The sequence below is a fragment of the Cinclus cinclus genome, chromosome 4 (assembly GCF_963662255.1).
Source record: "Cinclus cinclus chromosome 4, bCinCin1.1, whole genome shotgun sequence".
In the NCBI taxonomy this organism is placed as follows: domain Eukaryota; kingdom Metazoa; phylum Chordata; class Aves; order Passeriformes; family Cinclidae; genus Cinclus; species Cinclus cinclus.
In genome coordinates, this window is record NC_085049.1 from 5,178,104 (window position 1) to 5,202,365 (window position 24,262).

Here is a 24,262-nt window from a genome sequence, read left to right on the forward strand (position 1 = left end):
GTCAGGTCCAAAATCCTGAGACCTTAAAGCAGTATTTTACATCATATGATGGAACACAGGCCAGCTAACACAGCTCTGGGATCTGTTCTATATGTTAAAGATAAAAGATGGCCCGAAGATATTATTATGGCTAGCTGAAATACAATGTATGGATGAAAAGCAAGATGATGAAATGTTACAAACACCCACAAGACATATCTTTAGCTGTCCCATTAGTTCTGCAAAAGGGCAACTTGCAGAAAGATGATCTGCTATAGTGAAGATGCATCCTAGCCTGGGATTAAAAGCTGTGAAACACAAGAGGAGTACAAGTAGTTTACGAAGACACAAGACACGTGTGTCCACAGCAAAAGACTAATTTCCAAGAGAAGTCATGGAAGTTGAGTACTTTTGAACCAAGATGATGAGAAGCTATCATAGCCTAAGAAGTATTTACATCATCAACATAAAATGTAGAATTTCGGCCTCTGGCTCAGTTTGTAAGCAGAACTCTTAAGTTTGTCATAGAAAGTTTATAGCACTTTGAAATGATATTAAGGAAAAGATACACAGGGGTTTTGTTGAGATTCATCTTAAGACAGTGTAACTTATCATACCTCCATTTAAGTAAATTTTTAATGTGAACCAAGCTATGAAAAAAAAAACCTGCTATGGAACTTGTAATTGGTATTTCAGCTGCTATTTAGAATGTTCCCAATGTAATTTTTTAAATGTTTTTTTTATCAAGCTACAATTTTTAAATTTGCCCAGTGTTGCAAACTGAGATATGTAATATGAAGTAAGTTTATAATATTGTCCGTAGGTTTACTTGTACATTTATTATGTAACAGTGTGATTCTTCTTCATCTTGACCATATCACCAGACTTTCTGAAAACACCAGCATGCATGCATATGTGAATTTAGGAGGTTTCAGGGTAATGTGAGTGAAGCTGCATTCACTTTCACCTGAACCAGGTACAGTGTACCCCACTTGAACTAAAAAATTTCAACACCTCAACATCTCATATAAAGGCAAACATAGAAGAAGGAGATTTCATACCAACAAGTACGAAAACGATATATATTTATATAAAAATCTATTTTCATATAAATATAAAAATATGTATATTTATGTATAAATATAATATACTATATATATATATATACAAATAAATAATATACTTTGAGGAAAATATACTCTTCTGAATACTGGAGATATTAAGTGCAAGTACTGAGTGAAGAAAGAGCTCTTTCAAAACAATAGTGTGTGATCATCTAATTGAGGCATATTGAGTAGCGTATAAAGCATACATTGATAAGAATTATATACAGTTGCCCAGATGAACATTTTTTTCTCTAACTTCTAAGGGTTTGATTTTGAAATCTTAGCATATTTTTCAAGCATCTTCTGTCTAAAAAATTATGTAGGTCATATTTCTGATATTAACATTTTCTGCCTGTTCCTCTGCAGATGTTATCCACATGATATGCCAAAGTTCAGTGTAGGGGAAGATTCCCGATTCTATACTAGATTTTTGTAAAACTTATTCCAGAATCCAGTCCCATTAGAAAAACATCAAGGATTTCACAAGCTCATGCACTAGTTATTTTATTTTTTCTCAATTAAAATTGATTACCATCTTCATAGGAAGAGGAAACTCTTGATTCTAACTCTTATTTCCCAAGAGTCTGCAGCGCCTACAGCAACAAAGAGTGCATATACAGCTGGCTGTATGGTATCAGAAGTGACAACACTGAGATACAAAGAATAAACACCAAGAACTAAGAATAAGGAGATATGCTGAAGTAGCTATTATGCCTCATGCAGGGGGAAAAAAAAAATATATCAGAAAGACAAAAGCTATTTATGTTGTAGTGTAAGAGCTGAATATGTCACCAGCTCCAGGTAAATTATCTTGGAGCTTTCTAGAGCTGATTTGTTACTTGTTCATAGATTTATTTTTTTTTCCTAGAGAGATAGCCAGTGTTCTCCACAGAAATATGGCTCTGATTGTTTTCCTACTGTTACAATAGATGAGCAGGGGGTAGATATACTGTGCTGGATTGCTAAGGGCTGCCCTGTCGATCTCTTTACATCAGTTATGGTTATATAGAGAGCTGGAGCTGCAACCCTTGGCTATCTCGTCACTGGACACTCCATACCTGAGCATTATATTTTAGGGGATCCTCACAGCCTTGAGTTATGCATCCAGGTTCTCTAGACAATACCTGAGGAGAGACAGGCAGCTTAAAGATAATTAAATGTTGCAGTCATTTGTATGAGTGCAATTTATGTAAAGAGACAGAAGTTACTTTAGAGAAACTTTGGAACAGACAAGGGTGTAGCCATCACAGCACAGAAGTCTGAGACAGTTTCTGCATTTTGCATAAAAAAAAAACCACTAGATAAAATGAATAAATAATGCTATGACCACAGACTCACTATTTCCCTTGCCAGGAAGTGGCCTCGTTTCTGGGCCATGGAGTCATACTCCCATTTTCTTATTCACTCAACCTCTCCCGTTTGAAATTTTCTTTCTGCTGCACTAGAAAGTGTGGTGAAGGGAAGGATAATCACTTTTCCCTTTGTAGCTCGCAACCAGCCACTCTGCCGAGGGACAAGAGAGATGTGGGTCAGTTCCCTTCACTGGGAGGTTTTTCACCTCCTTGACAAACACTGCAACAACTAAGTAACTGAACCAATTAAATATAAATTGTGAGTGCCTGCCCGACTCCTCTAGCTACTTTTTTTGGAAGAAAAAATTGAGCCTGAGTTTGGATAATTTACGTAGCCAAACTATAGTATTTGTGAAAGCACCTGAGTCAAGAAGAGAGTGTTATTTTTAATATATTTTTTAAAGGTACAGTTATCTGCTTTTGTTGATTATATTAAGATTTAAACCATTAAATTCTTGATACAAAATTGCAGAAAAAAATAAATTATTTCCTAATGAGAATCTTTTAGGGAAGTAAAAGTTTTCATTGTAGCAAACTCCTCATAATCTGCTATAAATTAGTTTAATCTAATCCTGTGGACTGTTCTGTGTTAAAAATTCCTCTCTCACATTTGGAGACATAAATCCAATTGGACAAATTGGATTTATGAATTCTCCTCATGAGAAAATATTATGAAATTACTAAAAAGCAGGAAAGGCAGTTAACTTTCCTACGTGCTTTTGTGGATTTGGTCCTATCTTTCTTCTCTGAATCTAGGCCTCTGAAAAGGGAACATTGTGGTATATTTTCAGTAACCAGACAAGGGAGTAAAGAGCATATGCATTGCACTTCATATTAGTCATGTTTCAGTTCTCCAGACAAGAATAACAGGAGCCTCAGGGCACTGCTTATGCTCTTTGTGCAAGGGTTCATGCCAGTATGTGCAGGCTGATGTAGGAGCATAATCTTGAAAAGGCTGCTGTAGTTAGCTGGCTTGTCCCAGGGTACCCTCTCTGAAAAACAAATGGGAGCAAAAGGTAACAATTTGCATCTTGCAGTACACAGCATTTGAACGCCCCATGTCCAAGGCAAAGCTACAGTCAAGCCCAAGTCAAACAGCAATTCCATGTAGGGGATGTTCTTTATATTTCTGTCAAACATGATAATCATGGAATATCCTGAGTTGGAAGGGGCCCACAAGGATCATGAAATAACTCCTGGTCTTGCACAGGACAGTCCCAGGAAACACCATGGGCCTTGGGGCAACAAAGATGATTAAGGGACTGGCCTACCTCTTGCAAGGGTAAACTGATAGGTCTGGGCCTCTCTGCTCAGAGAGACTTCAGACTTGAGAACAGAAGATTAAGAGGAAAATTCATCAATGTCTGTATCTGAAGAGAGAACGTCAAGAGGAGGGAGCCAGACTCTTCTCAGTGGGGCCAAGAAATAGAACAAGAGGCAATACCCAGAAACTGATGTAGAAGCTTACCTGATTATGAGGTAAAATTTCTTTATTGTGTGGGTGACCATGCACTGGAAATAAATTGCTCAGAGAGACTGTGAAGTCTCTCCCACCAGGAATATTCAGGAACCATCTGGACACAATTCTGTGCAATGTGCACTGGGATGGATCATCTTGAGCAGGGAGGTTGGACCAGATGACTACACTGTGGTCTCTTCCAACCTTACCCATTCTGTGATTCTGTGATTAGCCAGCTCTTTGAGTGTTCTCAGATGAATCCCATAAGGCCCTATGGACCCACAGGGATCCAGCTGGAGCAACAGATTTGGTACAACTTCAGGGTTAACTGTGACTTTATTGTTCTAACAAGCAAAAGGCACTGAAAACCCCCTAATCCATAGAGCATAGAAGACAAAGGCAAGCAAGTATTAAACATCTCTGCCTTGCCTATATCCCTGTCTTCTGGACCTGTTCGTGCCATCTGTGCAGTGTTAACATCCAGCAACTTGATGTCCTGCATAAGGTCAAAGAAATTTGATTTGGAAGTGTCCTTTAATTTCTTGTAGAATCATTCACTCGATTCATTGTCCTGGCTGGGAGGTTTATAGTAGACTCCCATGACAACTGGCATTATTTGCCCCTTAATTCTTACTCAGTGGCCGTCAGCCATGCCTTTTCCATCTGTAAACTCCTTACAGCCCTTCTGTTACACCGCAGCCCTGCCTCACCCACCCTGCCATCCAACAAGGCACTTCAGTAACAGGACTCAGCCCACCAGGTTTCACTTATGCTAATGTCATGGTCTCTGGAACTAGGACAAAGCTTCAAACTCCACTTATTCGATCCTCATGCTGCATGTGTTGGTGTAGAAACATTTAGGTGTGGCTCGTTTTAGCTGACACATTGTGTAGCAGATTGAGTGATCCCTGAGTGAGCGGGGTTCCTCAAGTTTTTGCATTCCATCCCATTGCTTATCTCTGTCAAGTCTGATTTTGTCCCTTTCCCTCTTCCAGGCTGGTTTAAGCCCTATCAATGAGTTCTGCTAGCTCCTATGACAAAACTTTTTCCCATCTGAGAAAGGTGTATCCCATGAGGCAACAGTAGACCTGGTGTAGTACAGACCATCCCATGGCCAAAAGCCCCACAGTTTTTCCAATGTCACTTGGAGCCTTGTGTTGGTCTGAGTAGCCTGCCTGTTCCTTTTGATATTCTTCCTTGCTACTGGAAAGATTGAGGAAATCATTACCGTACTCCTGTTTATTCAACCAATCATCCCAAGACCTTGAAATCTCTTTAGACCTCACACTTCTATTAATTTTTTCACCAACAGTGGATAATAATCAGAGGGCTGTAACAGACTGGACAGTTATCTAGAGTGACCCTCACCTGAGCCCCTGATAGAAAGAAGAATTTCCTGTCTGAATATTGGGCTCTCTGTTTCCTTCAGAAAGGAGTCACCTATGATAACTATCTTTCTTTTTCTCTTAACATAGGTCATGGTGTAGGGGGTAGACTGTGTTGCCCTATGTGGTCCCTCACTCCCCCAAGCACCTTTGTTCACCTCTCTGTTAAAACTGCCTGTGGCAAAACTGTCTTAGATTTAGAGCCTCATATCTACTGCAAAAATGCCGGTCCTACTTGTCATTGTCAAGTTTTCAGGAAAGGAGGAGCCCTCCTTCTGGTATGGGCACTGACAATCTTCCATCCTTCATGTTCAAGAGATCCTTGATCAACTATTTGACAGGGTTCTGAGTTCACCTGCATCTCCACTACAACAGAGGTTTGAGGCTCCTGAGATCGTAGCATCTCTGAGAATAACCTATCAATTTCTTGCTTGTTCTCTTGAATACTGCACAGCTTGTTCACTTCCTCCTGTAGTTCTTTCACACAGCTCATTGACAGTTGCACAATTTTTGCTAAATTAACCTTTTTGCTAAAGGATGATAGTAAGTCCTCAAAGAGTTATCAGACTCTCTTGTTAACCTGAGACCTGGTGGGCTACATTAACCATGCATGCCATGCCATGCCATGCCATGCCATGCCATGCCATGCCATGCCATGCCATGCCATGCCATACCATACTCTTACCATTTGCCATACATTTACATTTAGGTCTGGCTGGCTGGAGGCCTCTGACATGACAGGTGCAGTGACTCATGCAGCTGTGGGGAAAAGAGCTCTGGACATGTAAAAAACATACCTGAGAGAGGAGGTAAAACAGGTGATGAAAAGATCTCCTTCACCAGCTATTGGGTTTGCTCACTGCCTCTATTGTTTGATAAAAGAGGGTTGAGGTTATTGAGAGACAGCCCAGTTAAAATAGACTGTAACTACAGTGTCTATAAGAAATTAAACTTTTCTGTCAAAGTCACTGTGTAAAATCTGTCTAAGATCACTCAAGAGTACAAAAGTAAGAATGAAACAGTGCTGTGGCTGTGTTACCTACCACCAGCTACCAGCTCTATGGACCTAAATTAGCAGAAAATACCAAACAGTATGACCTTTATCAAGATTTTGTTCTGTTTTCTAAAGATTATCCTTCAGAATCAAATTTGAAATCATCACTTAATTATATGCCATGTTTCATTTACTGTCAAACAGACACTAGCAAGCTAGAAGAGTATTTTGTCCATCTGCTATAGCCATAAGTACTTTTAGCAAAAATGTCCATTGGTTTTCTCCTTCACGAAATTTCTTGTCAGTTTGTTTGACCTGTTTTATAAAGATGATCAAGGTATTCCAGTCTTAGTTTTATTCTAGTGTCTTCTAGTAAGAGAAAAAAAAAATGTAACATAATTTCAATAACTAAAAAAAAAAAAGGTATGCAGTTCTCTCTGATAGCTGCAGAAAGTGGCTTTCTCTCCCTCCAGTGGACCAACTGGGTGTGTAGAAAAAACAGGAACTGAAAAAATAATCTTCCAGAAAAATTGTAAGTAATAATTGCAAATTCCATGCTACCTCTTGAAGCAAAACATGGGACTCTGGTGCTATTCAATAACATTTAAATCATATCCTTTGTTTACTATAAAAATAATATTTTGTGAGTTTATTCAAGCAAACAGATAGGTTGACAAATGCAATGAATTAGTGTGTGCTGAAGAAGCAATTATCTAGAGGGAAAAAAGAAAGGACATGGCCAATTAGGCAGGAATTCAGTGCAGGTGGCTGCCCTTATTTGGGTTAAACAAGGAGTCTCCAGAGGTGATGACATTTCATGGACTGTGAAGGAAAACTTATCAAAGAGATAAAGCATAAATCCCTTGTATGATTTGAAGTCTGAGTTTCAATCCCTGACTTGACAGAAGACTTGATTCAAGATAACAACTTTCAATAGTAAAACAAATAAACAGGACATACTTTAAAAAAAATTTTAGAAGAATAAACCCACTTCACTGTAATTTTGAGAGTTGTTGCCAAGACACATTTTTCATACTGTCTGCAATTTCATTTGCTTTATTTTTCTCTTTTCTAAGAGCAAAAGTCATATGGAAACAAGTTTATGAAACTGCATGGGGGAATCTTTCCTGTTTGGTTTCTGATGAATTTGAATACATTTGCCCAGCAGTTTTATGCAGAGCATATAGAAGAAAGAATTAATCATTGAGAACTTTCTAAGTTCAAGTTGTTGAATAGTTTGCCACACCATGCTGATAGTATTGAGTTTTCATTAGGTTTTACAGGATACAACTCAGACAGAATTAAATCAAATAAAGATAGGTTGACCTCCTACTGCTCACACTGGCCTTCACTTTTGCTTCTGAGCGGTAGGAGAAAATCCATTGTAAGCATTTGCTTTTGCAGTGCTCTGTTATATTATTTCAGCTGTGCAACTGCTATAGGAACAGAGAAGAACTCTCGCCAAAACCAGGGCGAAAGCACTTAAAATTATCTGTGGGAAGCCTGATGAAAATTTACAACCACCACAAGCTGGTCACACAAATTTGCATGTTTACACAGCAGAAAAAGTGTACTGAGCTCAGGGTTCTAAGTTTATCAGCCCAGGATGTGTTCCCAGTAAAAAAAAAATAAAAAAACAACAAAAAAAACCAAAACCATTTCTACATCTGCTGTGCAGGTAGGCAAACAAAAGTTTGCATGCAAAAGTCTAAAGAAAATAGTTATGATAGCAGTCACACTAGGTCTTCATAACTTGCAACACTTTTAATCCAAGGGTATTTACTTTATTATAGAAATCTATTAGCCATTAAAGCATAATTTTTGGGAGAAAATGTACACTTTCTTTTATATAAATCTTTTATTAAAAAAGACAAAAGTCTGAACTGATCTCTGTGGTTTAGACACTCAGAAGTTATTTTTTTTTATTAACTCTAGTTTCTTAGCTCACACCACCTTTCCTGTCATGTCCACTTTTGAAACTCAGTATGAGTTTCAATTTAATAATTATGCAAAATTAGATTTGTAAAGCTCATAAACAATTTACATTGCATTTTTTCATAAAAGCACATTAATTTCTCCCCTGCAAACTCTTTTGTTGTAGTCTCCCTAAAGTTTTCAACCCTTAAATAGCCCTTACTTATATAAATCCATGCTAACTCATGTATTGCCCAATTGCTATATTGCCCCAAGAATGCCCCTTGATGAACCAAATAAGTATATAATTAAAGTTAGAACTCATTAGCTGGCTTGCTGATAGCTCACTATATTATACAAGACTGCATATTAGGTACTCAGTAAGGAAATATTATCATATAGAAACTGGGTCTGGTTAGATACTAAGTTAATATGCAGACAGAATCCACTCCTTTCTTCATGCTGCCCATACTCTAAGCAGTGTGGGACTATGGCACTTAAATACTTTCAGGCCAGAGTCCACGTATACTTGTTATTTGTGAGGTGCAGAGCATTTTTACATTAGCTTGAGAATCTGGCTAGGGTCTTTCTAACCCAGGTTGTTTCCTGAGCTTTGTCTACAAAAAGTGGGGAACTTATTATATAGTTGCAGCTATTTTTTCCCACTTTGTTCTTTCCGTTTCTTCTTCATCATTCCATCTTCCCTCATGTCTTTTCGCAGTTGCTGGCATAGCTCCTTTTTTCCTCTAAGAGCATCAAGAGCTGTAGCTCATCACCAACCTGAGGTGTCAGTGCTGAACTGGCAAGCGCTGAGACATCTGTCTCTTTCAGTATTGGAGAGGATGGACAAGGACAGGCAGTGTACCAGTCACTACTGCCTTGAACTAGCATTTCAGGAGATGCCGAGTTCTTTCACATACTTATAGGAGCTACTGCTTCCTGCACCTACCCAGTCCTTCCATTGGTTTATGGCCCTTGTCCTCTTCTTGGTTTAGAGTCAGCAAAAGCAGAGTAAACATTGTGCCTCCAGGGCCTTCTTTTTGAGTGTCTCAAAAAGTGATCCAAGATTCCTATTTTTCCTTTAGAAATGAAAAGGCTCTGGCTATAAGACTTTAATGGCAAGGTATCACACTTTAAATAATGCCAGGAAACTTTTCATATTACAAGGGTATTATGTTAGCGCAAGACTATTAATAACAAGATACATGTTGTAAAGAGGTAAAGAAGGAGTTCATAACAAACATTTCAAGTGTTTCTTTCCATAAATCATCAGCTATAATTAATGAATTTATAATTCACATAACTATAATACTATTAGCTATAATTTAGTAACTACAGTTATTCTCTACAAAATTATTTGTTATTAAAAGTATGTGGATATTTTTTCTTGAAAAATCTTTATAGCATTCCCCCCTTGAAGATGAATAAAAGAGTAAGTTATTGTATTATAGAAATCAAATGTATTACAATTTTCTTGTGGTGGCCAGCATAAACCTATTTTAACTCACATATGAATTTAAACATGCAAATTACTCGCAGGCACAAACACAGAGCAACTGATACTAATTGCTCAAGCTCTTATTCTAATATGTTCTTTGAATTATAATTAAGGAAACGTGGTACATTTAATACTGTGAGTGACAACTCTGAAATTAAGTTTCTGTCAAAAGATTTACAGAGTAGTAGGCATATGCTCCAGTTTGCCATGAAAACAGAATAGAGCTGAATGCTTTTAAGATTCGATTACAAAGTCAATGACTACAATAAATGCAATAGATGTTGTGTCACTATAGGACTCCCAACACAGAGATTCCAAAACAAATTCCTGTTTTCACCCTAAACTTCTGTTTTCAGCCTAACCCTTCACCACAAAATTAGCTTTTCTATTCTTGGTCAAAGTGACTATTTGCAGAAGTTTTCCTGTAAGAAAAGCATAGCTTAAATTATCACTTAGTGTCTGCATTCTTTCCCTCTGTCCCCCAAAAGAGCAAGGTGAAGTATTAAATGAAAGGATAACAATATTTTGAATTGGAAACAATAGTTTAGTTAGAGTCAAAACACACTGGTTGCTTCTGTGTCTGCTTTTACTAAAGTTATTTTTTCATTATTTGGTAGCAAGAAGCAATTTGTGCCTTAATATAGTACCAGATAGAACCACTGAAATATAGAAAAATAATAAAGGGAGGGAAATAAAAGTAAAAAACTCCCAAAGCACATAAAACATTTAATGTATGCTGGAGGAAAGTATTCACAGAACATGCTTACACAGCCAAAATCAAAAGGATTAGGATACCTCTTAGCAAACTAAACATAAGTTTGTTTGCAATAAGGTGACAAAAGACTTCCTGCAAAGACCCTGCATCGTTAGACACTACACTGCACTGCTCTGAGGTAATTCTTCTGCTTTACACACCACTGCCTGTTTCTAGAGGTAGCCCACAAAAAGTACATATATTTATAAAATACAAAAACAAATGGTCACATTAAAGGAATTAGGATGTGTAAAGATGATATAAACATTTCATACCTTGTAGCCTTAACATAACTCTTGTCATCCTTTCAGGTATTTTGAAGATCCTCTCTCTTATCCATGCAGTATAGTCCATGCCATATCTCCCAGAAGACTTTACACTTTTACTGTGTTTCCAAGTCCTCCCTAGGACTTCCTCTCAAAGGAACTAGAAATGCATCAAAACCCAATAAATCATGAAGAATTTCTGACCTGCTTCCACCAATATCTGAAATAACTTCCTTCCTTGATGTTCAACAATGATTTCTTTTCTGTGTTCTCTAATATGATGCCATAGACTGCAAACTCTTGAGAGTTCTTAAGCAGTAGGAAAGTTCTCTCCAGCATAGGTGAGGTGCCAGACAATTTATCATTATGTTACACTGGTCACAGCACTGCACAAGTTTTCAAGAGCATATCTGAGTAAGAGAAACTACCAGCCTTAGGCAGGATAATAACCACATGCAATTTCATGGGGACCCCCTCTCACTCTAGCATCAGCTAGCATTGATCACTCATTTCTGCCTATGGAATAGACTTCATAGACCTCTGCATGGAGAAAGGTATCAGTTGTGAGCATGTAATTCCTCAGTTCCTGTCTTGACCATTCTGGGTCTCAAGAACCTTCCTGTTTGGCCTGATGAAACACTCCATGTGTTTATCAGCCACTTGACAATCTGCCCTCAAGCTTGTCTTCTTGCAAGATGGTATTACCATCATCTCGTCTACCTATCAGAAATTACTACCGGTGATGTACCTCTCTATTCATTGAATTCTGCACGTCCAGCTTTGCTGTGTCCATCAGTGACAGGTACATCCCCAACCAGTGAGTCCCCAGTGAATCCTACCAGATCACTAATGACAGTCATACCCCTGTCATGAGGCCAGTAGTTACCAGTATTGCAAGGTCTTCTAGGACCTTACTCATCAGTTCAGAAAATTCAGACACACCACAATCATCCACTTGGTAGTATTCTTCATGCCTGAACATTTGACTATTACTGATGCAAAGAGACATTTGATTTCAGTGCAAAATCACTTCTATGTTCAGAAAGTATGAATCTACATTCTCAGCATTAACAATTGTCTCCACTCTCATCTTTCACATAGCTCTGTCTTGGTCATCAATGTAGAAAAGCAACTGCTCTAAGCTCTGTGTCAATGACCTTCACAAATTCCTTTGAATGTTTCATTTCCTAAAAGACATGCCTGTGATATCAAGTAGGTGCCAAATTATATAATAATAGATAATATTTATATTATAAATAGAATCTGAATCACTATACATGTACTGAAAACTGAGCAAAAATATGCAGCATGTCCTTCCAACATTTTTGTAGGAAAGCCTTGAATGCAGCCCTCATCTCCTGTCTGATCAAAATAAACTACAATTTGACTTAATAGCAGTAAAATTCCATGAAGTACAGTGCTTATGAACCATTCTTTCAATGCAGAGATATACAATTCCTTTTTTAATATCTTCCTCTCCCTCTCTTCCTTTTTCAAATAATTTAGTCCAGTTTTCCTTACTGTTTTGAACCTTCTGCAATGTAAAAAAAGAAACATCATATCTCTTTCATGGTACTATGAAAGTCATTTTGGTCTTGGTGCTCAGAGTTAGAACTAGAAACTTCCAGGTTAAATAGTAAAAAAATCTGCCATATTTTTCTGAAAAAGAAACAAAACAAACAAACACACAACAAAACAACAACAACAACAACAACAAAAACAAACCACAGAAAACCCCCCACCAATCAAACAACAACAACAAAAAATAAAACAACAAAACAAACAGATAAAAAAACCCCAGGAGAATAATATGTCTCAAAACAGTAAAAAAAAAAAAACACTCCAGGGATCATTCAGAGTTTCAGTCTCATGCCAAAATATGTTTCCAGCAACAACTAAATGAACAGACCAGTCATATGTTGGATTGCATACTAAAACCTGCGCAAGCAACCTTCTTCAAAGTATTGTTGATTGAGTTAAAATTGGATTTCTCCTCTGACTGATTATCTAATGCGATAGAAAATACACAGTCCAAGAACAAATTTAGATTTCTGTGGAAAATTAAACTCTAATGTGGGGTTATCCACTGAGGCATTAAATATAGTTGTATAATTGTATCTGCAGATGACAACTGGGATATGACTGAACTTCATCTGGTTTCCAACGAAGACTTACAAAAAAACATGTTCACAAAGGACAGATGCTTCCTTTGAAATATTTGGAGGGGAAAATTGATTTTCACAGTACACTTTTCATAAACAATCACTGTACTTCCAACTTCTGGAGAAGTAGCTCGAGTGTGAAAGTTTCTGCTACTGAATCACAAAGGTAAAGAAGAGTTCAGTGTATGGTCATTTTCACAAAAGAGAGTAACTGAAAAACTATAAGCAATTTGAGTAGTCACTATTCAATATCACTCAGAGCATAATATTTTCTTTTTTCCCTTTTGTTTCCTTTTTCTTAAGTGTAACACTGCCCAAATATATTATTATAGAACTATAAACTTTGTTTTCAATGTGGGTCAAAATACTAGTAAAGTTCTGTACCTTTTTGAAATGAAAATATTCATTAGAAACAGGTATACAAAATGTAGGGTCATTTTTTTACCAGCTCAAGAACAAAGTTAGGAAATAAAACATAGAAAAGTGACTAACAACATCTACATATTTATTAAATTGTGACTTAGAACCAATTCCAAAATCAGTATTCTAGTTATGATTTAACAGATCTTTTCAAGAAATATTCTGATTATGGTTATGATGTACCAAAGGCATAAATCCAGATGGACACTTGACCAGCCATCCTTGTTTGAGTTATTATTTTCTGCTTTTCTATTTTACCAAACTAGTCTCTTCCCTGTGTGGGATGACCACAGAATCATAGAGTCATTTAGCTTGGAAAAGACCTCTAAGACCATAAAATCCAACTGTATGATGATGAGGAAGGCTTGAACATTAAAAAAAAATATGTGTCATCCCCATCTGGCAGGGTTAGAACGCCTTTTAAAAGGTTTATGATCTTTTCTGCTGTTACCAATGGCTAAGAAGGGGACTATTAGTCTTGTGCCAAAAATAGCATCCCTACACATCTTTTAATGCTTTTAGAAATTATAATGAGTCCCTAAAGGTACATGTGTATGTTTATCATAAACCAAATTGTGTTACTCCTATACTCTTAAAAAGACTGACAAGGTGCAGTGCAGCAATAAATTAGAAAAACTGATTTAACTTAAAACAATAACATATGTCTCCAATGAGCTACACAGTGGAAGGAAAATTAAGTAGTGGAAAATGAAACATTTCAAATACTTCCCATTTTTGCAGAATATTTTTTTGTTGTTGCAGAATTCATTTTCCAACATTGAGATTTTTTTACAGCTCTGACTGATTGAGGCAAAAATGTGACCCTTTCCTGTTGACATTCGAAAGTCTGTATGGAGTGTAAAAGTAATTACTATGCATTACATTTTATTGATGGTCTTATTAACTTGAAATACTTGAAATGCATCTAAAATAGTTATGTTACACACCTTCACACGACAAAATGTTCTTTAAGGTACTTACAGGGAAAGACATATAAGTATGAACCTCTGGTAAAGATATTAGGTTTATACAGCAGCAAGATACTATGATTAAAAACAGAAAAAAAAAAAATAACATTCTTTCATCATTCATACCATAAGTGCACCTGATAAATCACATAGAAAATATTCTGGATTATGAAAATGACAGGGAAGAAAAGAGGTGTTGTCAGAGCCCCTACCAGGTAATACCGGAGGAACACAAATTGTACAGTAGGGCTACTATAAGATAGTAATGGAGAATAATTGAATCTGCTAATATTAAGGCTAGTGTTGTCAAATTTAGATGCCTGGAGGAAGTGAGAAATGTCCAACTTGTATGACAGTTTCAGCTGCCTCTTTTTGTACCTGGAACACTCCTCTAAAAATTGCTATCAGGGCATAAAAAAACCTTGACAGCTGTGAATGGAGTTAAAGAAAAATGCTAAAAGAGAAAACATAAAGCTAGACATTTCAGTCTAAAATTTAATAGTCAATGTAAGTCATAACTTATTCTCCTGCTATAAATAAGGCAAAGTAGATATCAAAGGAACATAATGAGCTACACTGGAGGCTGATGTAATTTGAGGTAGCTCCTTTGGAATCTAACTGGATTTACATCAGACAAGGATTCTTTCCTACAAGGCACTTTACAGACTTAAATAAAACAGACAAGGCAAACAGGGGGTATAAAACATACCAGGGGAGTGCATAAGAATAGATTGATACACATAAAGAGTTATATACAAGACTTAAAAGGATGTGATTTGTTGAAACTCAGCTGTGCTGACTTTGTGGCGTGACTAGGAAAGGATCCTAACCTCCACAGTTAGGAAAGCAGAGATGGTCAAGTGAGACTAAGATAGGAATCAAATAAGGAATGTATAAAGTGAAGGAAACACCTATGGACAAAGAAATCCAATTTTCTGTCATAACTAATTTTATTGTGAAAGAAAACTGAGTTAATATTGGTGAGAAGGAAAAAAAATTGGACAGATCTACATATGTGCATGGTTTACAATGTCTTCTGCTAATTTTCACAGGCTGCAAACCAAACCCTCATCCTTCTAAAACAGGAATGCTTATCAAAGCTTTAATTAAAAAAAAAAAAATTCTCCAGTAGTAGTTCATGCAGAAGTAATCCTGGACCTGGTATAGTCAGAGGTCAGGTGAAGTGATTGTACTGCTTTTAGCATTATCATGGCTCGGCAAAAAAATTCTGTCAGCTTCCAAATATCTCCTGCCTTGCACATGCAGAGTGGTTTCCTCCAGGATTAGTTTTGGTACATCTCACCAGCTTTGTCAGACTGCTTCTTAGATCCACCAATTTTGTTAACTCATCAATGGCTGTGGTGTTTCTACACTGTTTCTAAATTGCTATAGTTCCTTTTTTTTTTTTCCCCTAATAAGTACCAGTCTCTGCACTTTAGTATGAATCCATATTATCTCCTGAATGATCATACTTCAGATTATTTGATTTTAAGGAAAAGACATAGATAGAATAAATGTAGGGTTTTCTTCATATTAAAGAGGGAATAACTTCAAAATATCAAAAGAACTGCATTATAAACATAATAATCACCAAAAGAAATGTTTTGCATCATTTACTGTGGTTGTTTATCTGCCTTGCAGTGAGAAATATATTTAACTTTTCTTAACTGATAATAAAATTTTAAAAATTAAAGACAGTATGTTAAATTTAGAAGTGTCAAATGGGTTGACATAAAAAAATTAAGGTCTGTCAAATTGGAAATTATAATTTGAAAATTAAATTTGCAGTTATTTATGTAACATTTGAAAGAAAATTATAACCCTCTGAAATGCATTATGATGATTTTTTTCTTTTTCTTTTTTTTTTAAGTCTTTTATTTAACCACAGAAGAGCAAAGTATTTTAACTATTCTATTTATCCCTAAATATCTATACTTCAGCCCCAATTATTATTAATCTTTGGCCAAACATTGTGTTTTAGGTACTGGAGTACACTGCTTTTCTGTGCCATTCCTCTACGAATGATGTTATTCATGGATCTTCTCACATGTAGTGTAAGATCTTTCCAGCCCTTTTATAAACCTTTGAAAAATATCCAAAGAAACAAAATTCTGTGCGCTGACATTTGATCTGAGGTCATTAATGGGCAAGGCTTAAAGTGATCTCTTGTGTGTTACAAGAGCACACAACAGAGAGGCTGGGAAAAAGTATTATTTCAATCAAACAATTATTAACATTTGACACTATTTCTCAATACCAATACTTTTGCTAACATATCAGTGATTTATTTTGGAGCACCAGGTCTTTTTTAAACCAGAATAAGGTTTTATTATGAGGTAAATAAATCAGACTTTTTTGTTAGGTACGTATGCAAAATCTGGAATTATGGCGATGCTCTTTGTGCTTTCAAAATCTTGAGAAAAAAATTTAAAAAATAAATAGTCATATTACAAATAAAGTAATTATTATTGGCTAAGATAATATTTAAGCTGTCCAGATTACCTGCTTAATACAGAAATACCGCATCTATAAGACAAAATTATTGAACTCAAACTTTGGGTCCTAGTGTCAGTGATACATCTTTTTCAAGAATCCGACTTATCATCATCCTGAATTCTTCAAATGAAAGAATGCTACTTGTGGGATTTACCTTTCCTTGATCTTGGGTAGCTTGAGTTTATTTTTGTTATCAGAGATTGCTTTCTCCTCACTGTAGCCCAGTTAAAGTCTGGAAATGGCCCACCAGCCTTTCTCTAGATCAAGTGAAGAAGCTGCTGTATTTTGAGGGTTTTGACCTCTCTGTTTGTCAGACTGCTCCTGTTCAAGCAGGTTAGGCATTAACAGGAAAAAAACTGAGCTTATATTTCTACCAAGATGAGTCCAGAGATTCCTCAAAACTTGCAGAGTAAAGTCAATTCAAGACTGGAGACCTTTTATTAGCAATGGTTCTATGCTATTTAGGAATTTACATTCTATTTTGGCCTAAGTCTGGCATAAAGAGAAATTTTTCTTTTTTTTTTTTTTTTTTTTTGAGAAAAATTGACCACCTTTACCAGACTGGAGGATGCATTCAGTCAAGATGCAGGATTTCCATTTGGAAAATATGATAAAATATGTTCAAGGAGCATATTGAACCTGTTCTCTGCTCTGGTTTCCTTATTCTACTACTTGAAAGCCATTCACTAGTAGCTTTGAGGCGTAAGGGAACTTTGCCAAGAATTTCACTGAGCAAGATCTTTCTTAAAATGCATCTCTTTAAAAGGATATGCTAAAAAATAATGGGAAACAACAACACACATCAATGGCATAAATGAGGTTCTAACACAGGACTGGATACCACAAAAGATAAATTTTACTTTATTTTACTTCTGATGTTGTAAATGGACCCACATGATTCAAAGGAGCTCTTTCAAAAGCGAGGACTCTTCAGGCATCTTACAGAGAGTAGCAAGATAAGGATGTTTAACCTATCTTTGAAGTGCATGTGTGAGCAATTAGTTCATATGTGTGTATGCATCTCTGTCTCTGTCTCTGTCTCTGTCTCTGTCTGTCTGTCTGTCTCCTCCTCCCTGCACCATTTCTCCCACTCCCCACCTTTGGAGTGTGTTTCTGATACAGCTGAGAGTGCCTGGAAAAAAGACAGAGTGACACAGGCAGACAGGTGTTTACAGAATTATTTTTTGAGCATACAGTGTTTATTATTGCCTGCTTGTTTTTTTCCTTCCCAAAGCAGCATTTTAAGTACAAAACCATCTACATTTTCAAAGTCTGCATTATGCTTTTGTTATTAATGTTATAAATTAAGTTGGAAGGGTATATGACATGCAATTTTGAGCTAAGGGTAATCATATGGAAATATATTCTTAAACATAGATTTGATTGAATTTAAAAACTGGTATTTAGGTAAATAAAAGTACTTCACATTTTGCGTCTTACTCTACAGTGTTATTTAACCTGAATTTTTTTATCCATGTGATTCCATTTAACAATAAAATGTTTCACATTTTGCTTCACACAATAAATGTTTTTGCAGAGACATATTTCCAGATACAGATGTTGGAAATTAATGTAAACCAGAACAAATGGACAGGACAAGAGAAATTCTTTTTTAAGCTTTCAGGCATGCCCAATGAGAACTACATAATTATGAGGGGAAACAGAGTAAATTCTAGCTGAATGAAATAGTGCAACTATTACTTTTTGGGGGATTCATCCCATTGCCAAATATGATTTTATGCTAAAAGCTGAGTTCATAGAAAATAAACTTGCTGACGTTTAGGTTTTGCAGGTAATGCTCAGATGACTTTTCTTTCTTGTCATCTCACTGTGGAAAATCTAAAGTTTTGTATCTTGTTTCATTTAACCCCGGACAACAGCTACACATCACTCTGATGCTTGCTCAGTCTTCACCAGAGTGGGATGGGTAGGATAACAAAACAGGTAAATCCCACTCAGTGAGATAAGAAAAGCTTAAGAATTGTATTGTTGTTATTATTGAGACGACAAAAAGGGAGGTGGAGAAATAAAACCTAAAAGAAACAAGCAACAAATAATACAATTCCTGACCATCTGACGTGCTGATGCCCAGTGCATCCCTCAGGAATGTTCAGTTCCTCTCAGCTGGTTTCCCCAGTTTATACACTGGGCATCATGCTCTGTGTTATGCAATATCCATGTGGTCAGTTGGGATCAGCCATCCCAGCTGTGCTCCATCTCATTTTCTTGTGCCCCTCATGAGAGCAGAGCATGAGACATTGAAAAGCCCTTGACTTAGGGTCAGCACTACTCAGAAAAAGCCAAAACACCAGTGTGCTATCAACTTAGTCTCATACTAAATCCAAAACATAGCATTGTACCAGATACTAAGAAAAAAACCAACTTTGTTCCAGATGAAAACACAATAATCTACTTTGATTTTTGATACTAATATTTTCCAGTTACATGACAACTTTTTTAAAAGTTCATAACACTTTTGGGGAAGTAAATTGTTATTTGTGCTTAGGCAATATCTGATTCTGTTAATTAGATATTTATTAAAACAGATAAGCAGAGTTAAATTTGGTTTCAGTCTAGCAGATCATGCCCCAAGCAAAATGCATTCTACTTTTTTCAGCTTCAGGAGTACACAGTGAGAGCTGAGTGTTCACTTCTTTCTGTGAAAAAATGCTCTTCCAAACCTTCTAGAAAGAATGTATCCTATTATGGATTATAGTCTCAAAGGAGATGGGATATTAAACACAGTGTGTTGAAACTAGATGAAGCTTAAAATTTGTGAGTCAGAAAGAAGAACCTAAATGAGACTCTTAAGATTTATGGTTAGAGTGTGTGTGTGTGCTGGCTGAGCAAAAAAAAATCTCTAGTCCTTGCTTTAAAGACTAAAGGTATGAGGATTGTTGTGTTGGAAGGGGGTGGGGTTGTTATTAAAAATATTATATATAACACCAAGATGAGGGATCAGAACTTTCATTTAAATACTTCATATGTAAATAGATACCACAGGATTATCAAGCTAAAGAGTTATTTTGTTTTATCCCCAGCATGATATCTTCAGAAGAAAACACAAAAATTAATCCAATTCAGAGAGCATATTCTGGGTTTTAAGACATGGTATCGGATGGTAAAAGGGAAATGCGAATTAACATCACCTACTAAATAACTGCAAAAAAGGTGAAGGGGGTGAAATCATGCTTTTTGTGAGGTATTTCCTGTAAAAAAAGCACTTAATTTAGTTTTCTTGAATAAAGAAAATGTATGAACACATATCTTACATCATAAGACTTCAGACTGAGTTTTGTGAATAAAACAAAGAAACAGAATTTATTAGGTACCTCTGTCATAAATGATATTTGTGGGTTTTGCTTCTTCCTCCATGATCCACTTTAGGTACTTTTTGTTTCTTGTGATTTTAGGTGACTCCTTACTCAATGTGCAAGGCACAGAGAATATATTCTGCAATTCTTTGTGTACTGTACAGAAAGTTTGTCCTGCAACTGAGACGTTCATAGCTCTTCTGTATTTTTGCATAGGTACTTATGGTCCAGACCTTGAAAGATACAACACAGAAACTTTGAATGAATTCCCGTAGTGTTTTATAAATAACAATAAGGATTTTTGGAGGAGCTTAGGATAAAAATAAGTATTTTTCATTATCTGGACCATAATGATTCATAACTACTTAATCCTTAATTTTTTAAAAATTATTCTATTTAAATTAAGAGAAAAATAAATATTTAGTCTTGTATTTTAAGATCAGTCATAAATATATCATGATCTTTTACTCAGAAGGTGTCATCTTGAAAATTCTGCTTTATAACTAACACTACATTGTGTGTATATATATATATATATATATCTGTCTTGTGTGATTTTTTTAAATGCCAGATAAAGGTTTTGTTTTGCCCCTCAAGATTTGTAAAATTGCCCAAATATGATATTTCTTCACCCTTTTTGAAAGCCTTCAAGATTCTGGACACCCAGCTAATAAAAGGTGACATGATTTCTTATTCTCTCATAAATACTTTGCAGTTCATGAAAGAAAAGTCAATTTAATGGTTTATCTCTTTTCCTATTCTCTTTTACTCTGTATCTTATTTGATTTTGAAATTTCCAACTTCATCCTTCACTGATCTTTTATTTTGCAGTGTACAAAATCTTTTTAGAAAGGTGGTTAGCATCTCTTAATACACATCTCTATTTCAATTATCTCATTCCTTTCTAATCCTCCCTTTATCTGTTTTACTGTTTTCATCATTCTTCTCAGATTTCTATTTCATCTTTTTCTGCATTTTTAAAAACCTCTATCTTTTTTTGTCTTTTTAGCAATCTTCTCAAGGTCTGCATTTCATAATTTTCTTTTTTCATTTGATAGCTCTTAAAGAAAGATTTATCTAGTAATACTGGAGTGTTTATTTCAGTTAACTTGATAATTATATGACATTAAGTTATTACACAAAACCATCCACTGTAAACTTTTTAATACACTAAACATTTCTCCTTAATTGATTCCTTCCTCAATATCATTACATTTAATTGTAAATAATCCCTTCAGATATGGCCTGCTTGAAATTAAACATTCATTCCTGTACTTATGCTTGACTGAAAAAGATTTAGACAAACAGGAGTGAAATGACCACAGTGCAATTTAGTAGTTATGCTATTTTTGTTTTATATACTGCTTTGACTATGAAAATGGCAAACCTCTACTTGGGTCACTTTTTCTGATCTGGAGGACACATTACTTCACCATCTCCTCTCCATTCTAAAACTCCCAGTTTTAATATACACGTTTCAAATTTTCATTTTATATTATTTCTATTTCAACATATGTCTCTACTCCTAATATCAATTATAACCTAAACTGTATTATCTCTATAAAGCATCAGTACTTATCTGAAAAAATAAGTCTTCTTTATATTCTATAGCATTGAATTCCTAATTCACTTCCATTTGTCATTTACATCTGTTCTTTCTGTGACACATTTCATATAATCCTCCCCATCATTCAGTCCATGTAACATTGTCTTTATTTCGCAATGAACTAAAATAAAACTTTTGAAATTCTTATTTCTTTGTGAGTACCTTTTTTTTTTTTATTTTCTGTTGATTTACATAGCTAAAATCAGTCTCCTCTCACATCACAGCTTGCAAAGTCACTTAAAATCTTCCTTCAAGTCCTTCAATTCCTTGTGCCCATTCATACCCTGAACTTTTACGTGGTTATGTTCATTACTGGAATTTCCATTTCTATTTATAAAATTAGTGGAGTTTCCAGTTTTCCCCACTAATGTACCCTTGAGTACTTTTATCCGGCCTATATCTTTCCAAGCCTGAAATACTTACACATACATAATTATGTAGACATGCATTTTCTTAGTGAAACTTGTGTAAAATATTCATGCAACTTTGCAGGATGTACACATAAATTCTTACATCTACTGAAGGGTCTTCACGTTGTGGAAGGGGCAGGATGCCAGGTGCCCACCAGAGCTGTTCTATCACCAGTGTTCTTTAACTATGCAGGGGAGGGGAGAAAATAAGATGGAAAACTCCTTGGTCAGATAAGAAGAATGAGATATTCACCAGTTACCATCATGGCAAAACACATTCAGCTTGGGGGGAAATTAATTGAATTACAACCAGTCAAATCAGGGTGAGATAATGTGAAATAAAAAACCAAATCTTAAAACACCTTCCTCCAGCCCTCCCTTCTTCCTAGGCTTAACCTTACTCCTGAATTCTGCACCTCCTCCTCCTCAACAATACATGGGGGCAGGGAAGGGGGATTTGGGTGGGTTCACCACATTGACACTCCAGCTTCCTCATCAGGTGAACTCCTCCTTCCCTTCCCCAGCGTCAGATTGTTCAGCCTCCAGACAAGGAGGCTCAGGGGAGACTCTCTGCTCTCTATAACTGCCTGAAAGGAGGTTGTGGCCAGGCAGAGAGGCAGTCTCCTCACCGAGGTGACAAGTGGCAGGATGAGAGGTAACAGTGCCCTCTTAGTAGGTCAAAGAAGTGTCTGCATAAAAATGGTCTAGAAGGGATCAGTGAATAGAAGCACCCATCTGTCCCTGCAGCTAGAGTACCTGGGTAAGATTTTCAAGTTATTTTGTCAACATGTCTTGGCTACTCAAGGGAAAATTCTCTTCCCTTGGGAGGTTTTATCCAACTTTAAGACAATTGACTGTCTTCATAAATGTGTACGGAGAGTAAGTACCTTAACAACCTGGTTCTGAATTCCACTTAGGGGGCAATTCCATAATCAACCATCAACAAGCACCTTCTTTGCCACTGAGGTTGTCTGTACTTTGTTCTCAAGAAGTGGTTATGAAACACAGAGCAAAGAAAATTTTAAATCTCTAAGGTGGTTTCCTTGGGGAGTAGTTGATGTGGAGTCTTGGGTGGAGTCTTTTTCCTCCCAGGAAATATTTGTTGGAAATGCCTGCTGACAGACGTATTTTTTGGGTTATGGTGCTACTCTCAGTATGTCTAGATAATTTTTCTTCAGACACTGTCCATGCCCAGCAAGCTCACCTCCATGAGGAAACAGCTAAATATATACACACAGCCTCCTTTATGTAGCAGCTTTTAGTCTTTTGACAACTTTCCAAATGCATACAGTGAAACTATGCAAAAGGCAAGAAACATCAAGAATACTTTCAGCTGGTGGTAAACATACAATTTTTTTCCACTCAAAGACTACATGAAAAGTAAGCATTTGCAAAGACTGACTTTTTTCTTCATCCTGTAACTCTGAGACTGCAATATCAGACTTTCTGGTCTGATACTGATTTACATATAATTTATTTTTAATTCTGCAGTTATGGATATATCATTTATCATATAAGATACAAATAACATTATTGATACTTTTTCCATATTTAAAGTTCACTATAGGTGTGGCTTCAGTTTTGCTATTTGCAAGCCACCCTTAATTTATGTTCACATTGTGCATTTTAATTTATGAAACCGTCAGAGGAAAAAAAAAAAAAACAACAAGAACAAAAAACCAGCTATTCCAGGATCCATAACTACAACCTGGACTATTTAAATTATCTGAGTCCAAGGCTGGTGACAGCTTGTTTCATCCAGAAGGTATGTAACTCAAAATGTGTTTACCTTCAGAAAACTAAAACTAGAGGAATGTAAAAGGTTCTAAGTAAGAGATTCTCTTTCCAGTAGCTTAAATTCTGCTTTTAGTCAAAGACCAGTGAGTCATAGAGCCAATGAATTAAATGACAACCACATTCTGGTATCTGTAATAATGTTATAAATACTAGCAGATTGTTTTAAAAAGAATTTCACTTTTTTTTTTGTATATATATTCTCATTTCAAACAGAAAGAAAAAAACCTCCACTGTTTCTTAATCAAAAATATTTTCTTTCTAAGATGACAGCAAACTGCAAAAGGAACTACATATGCAAACTAAAAGAACCCAAACCTGCAAACCTAAAAGCAATACCAAATGGCATCTCCAGATATTGCTAAATGAAAATACCCTTTTAAAT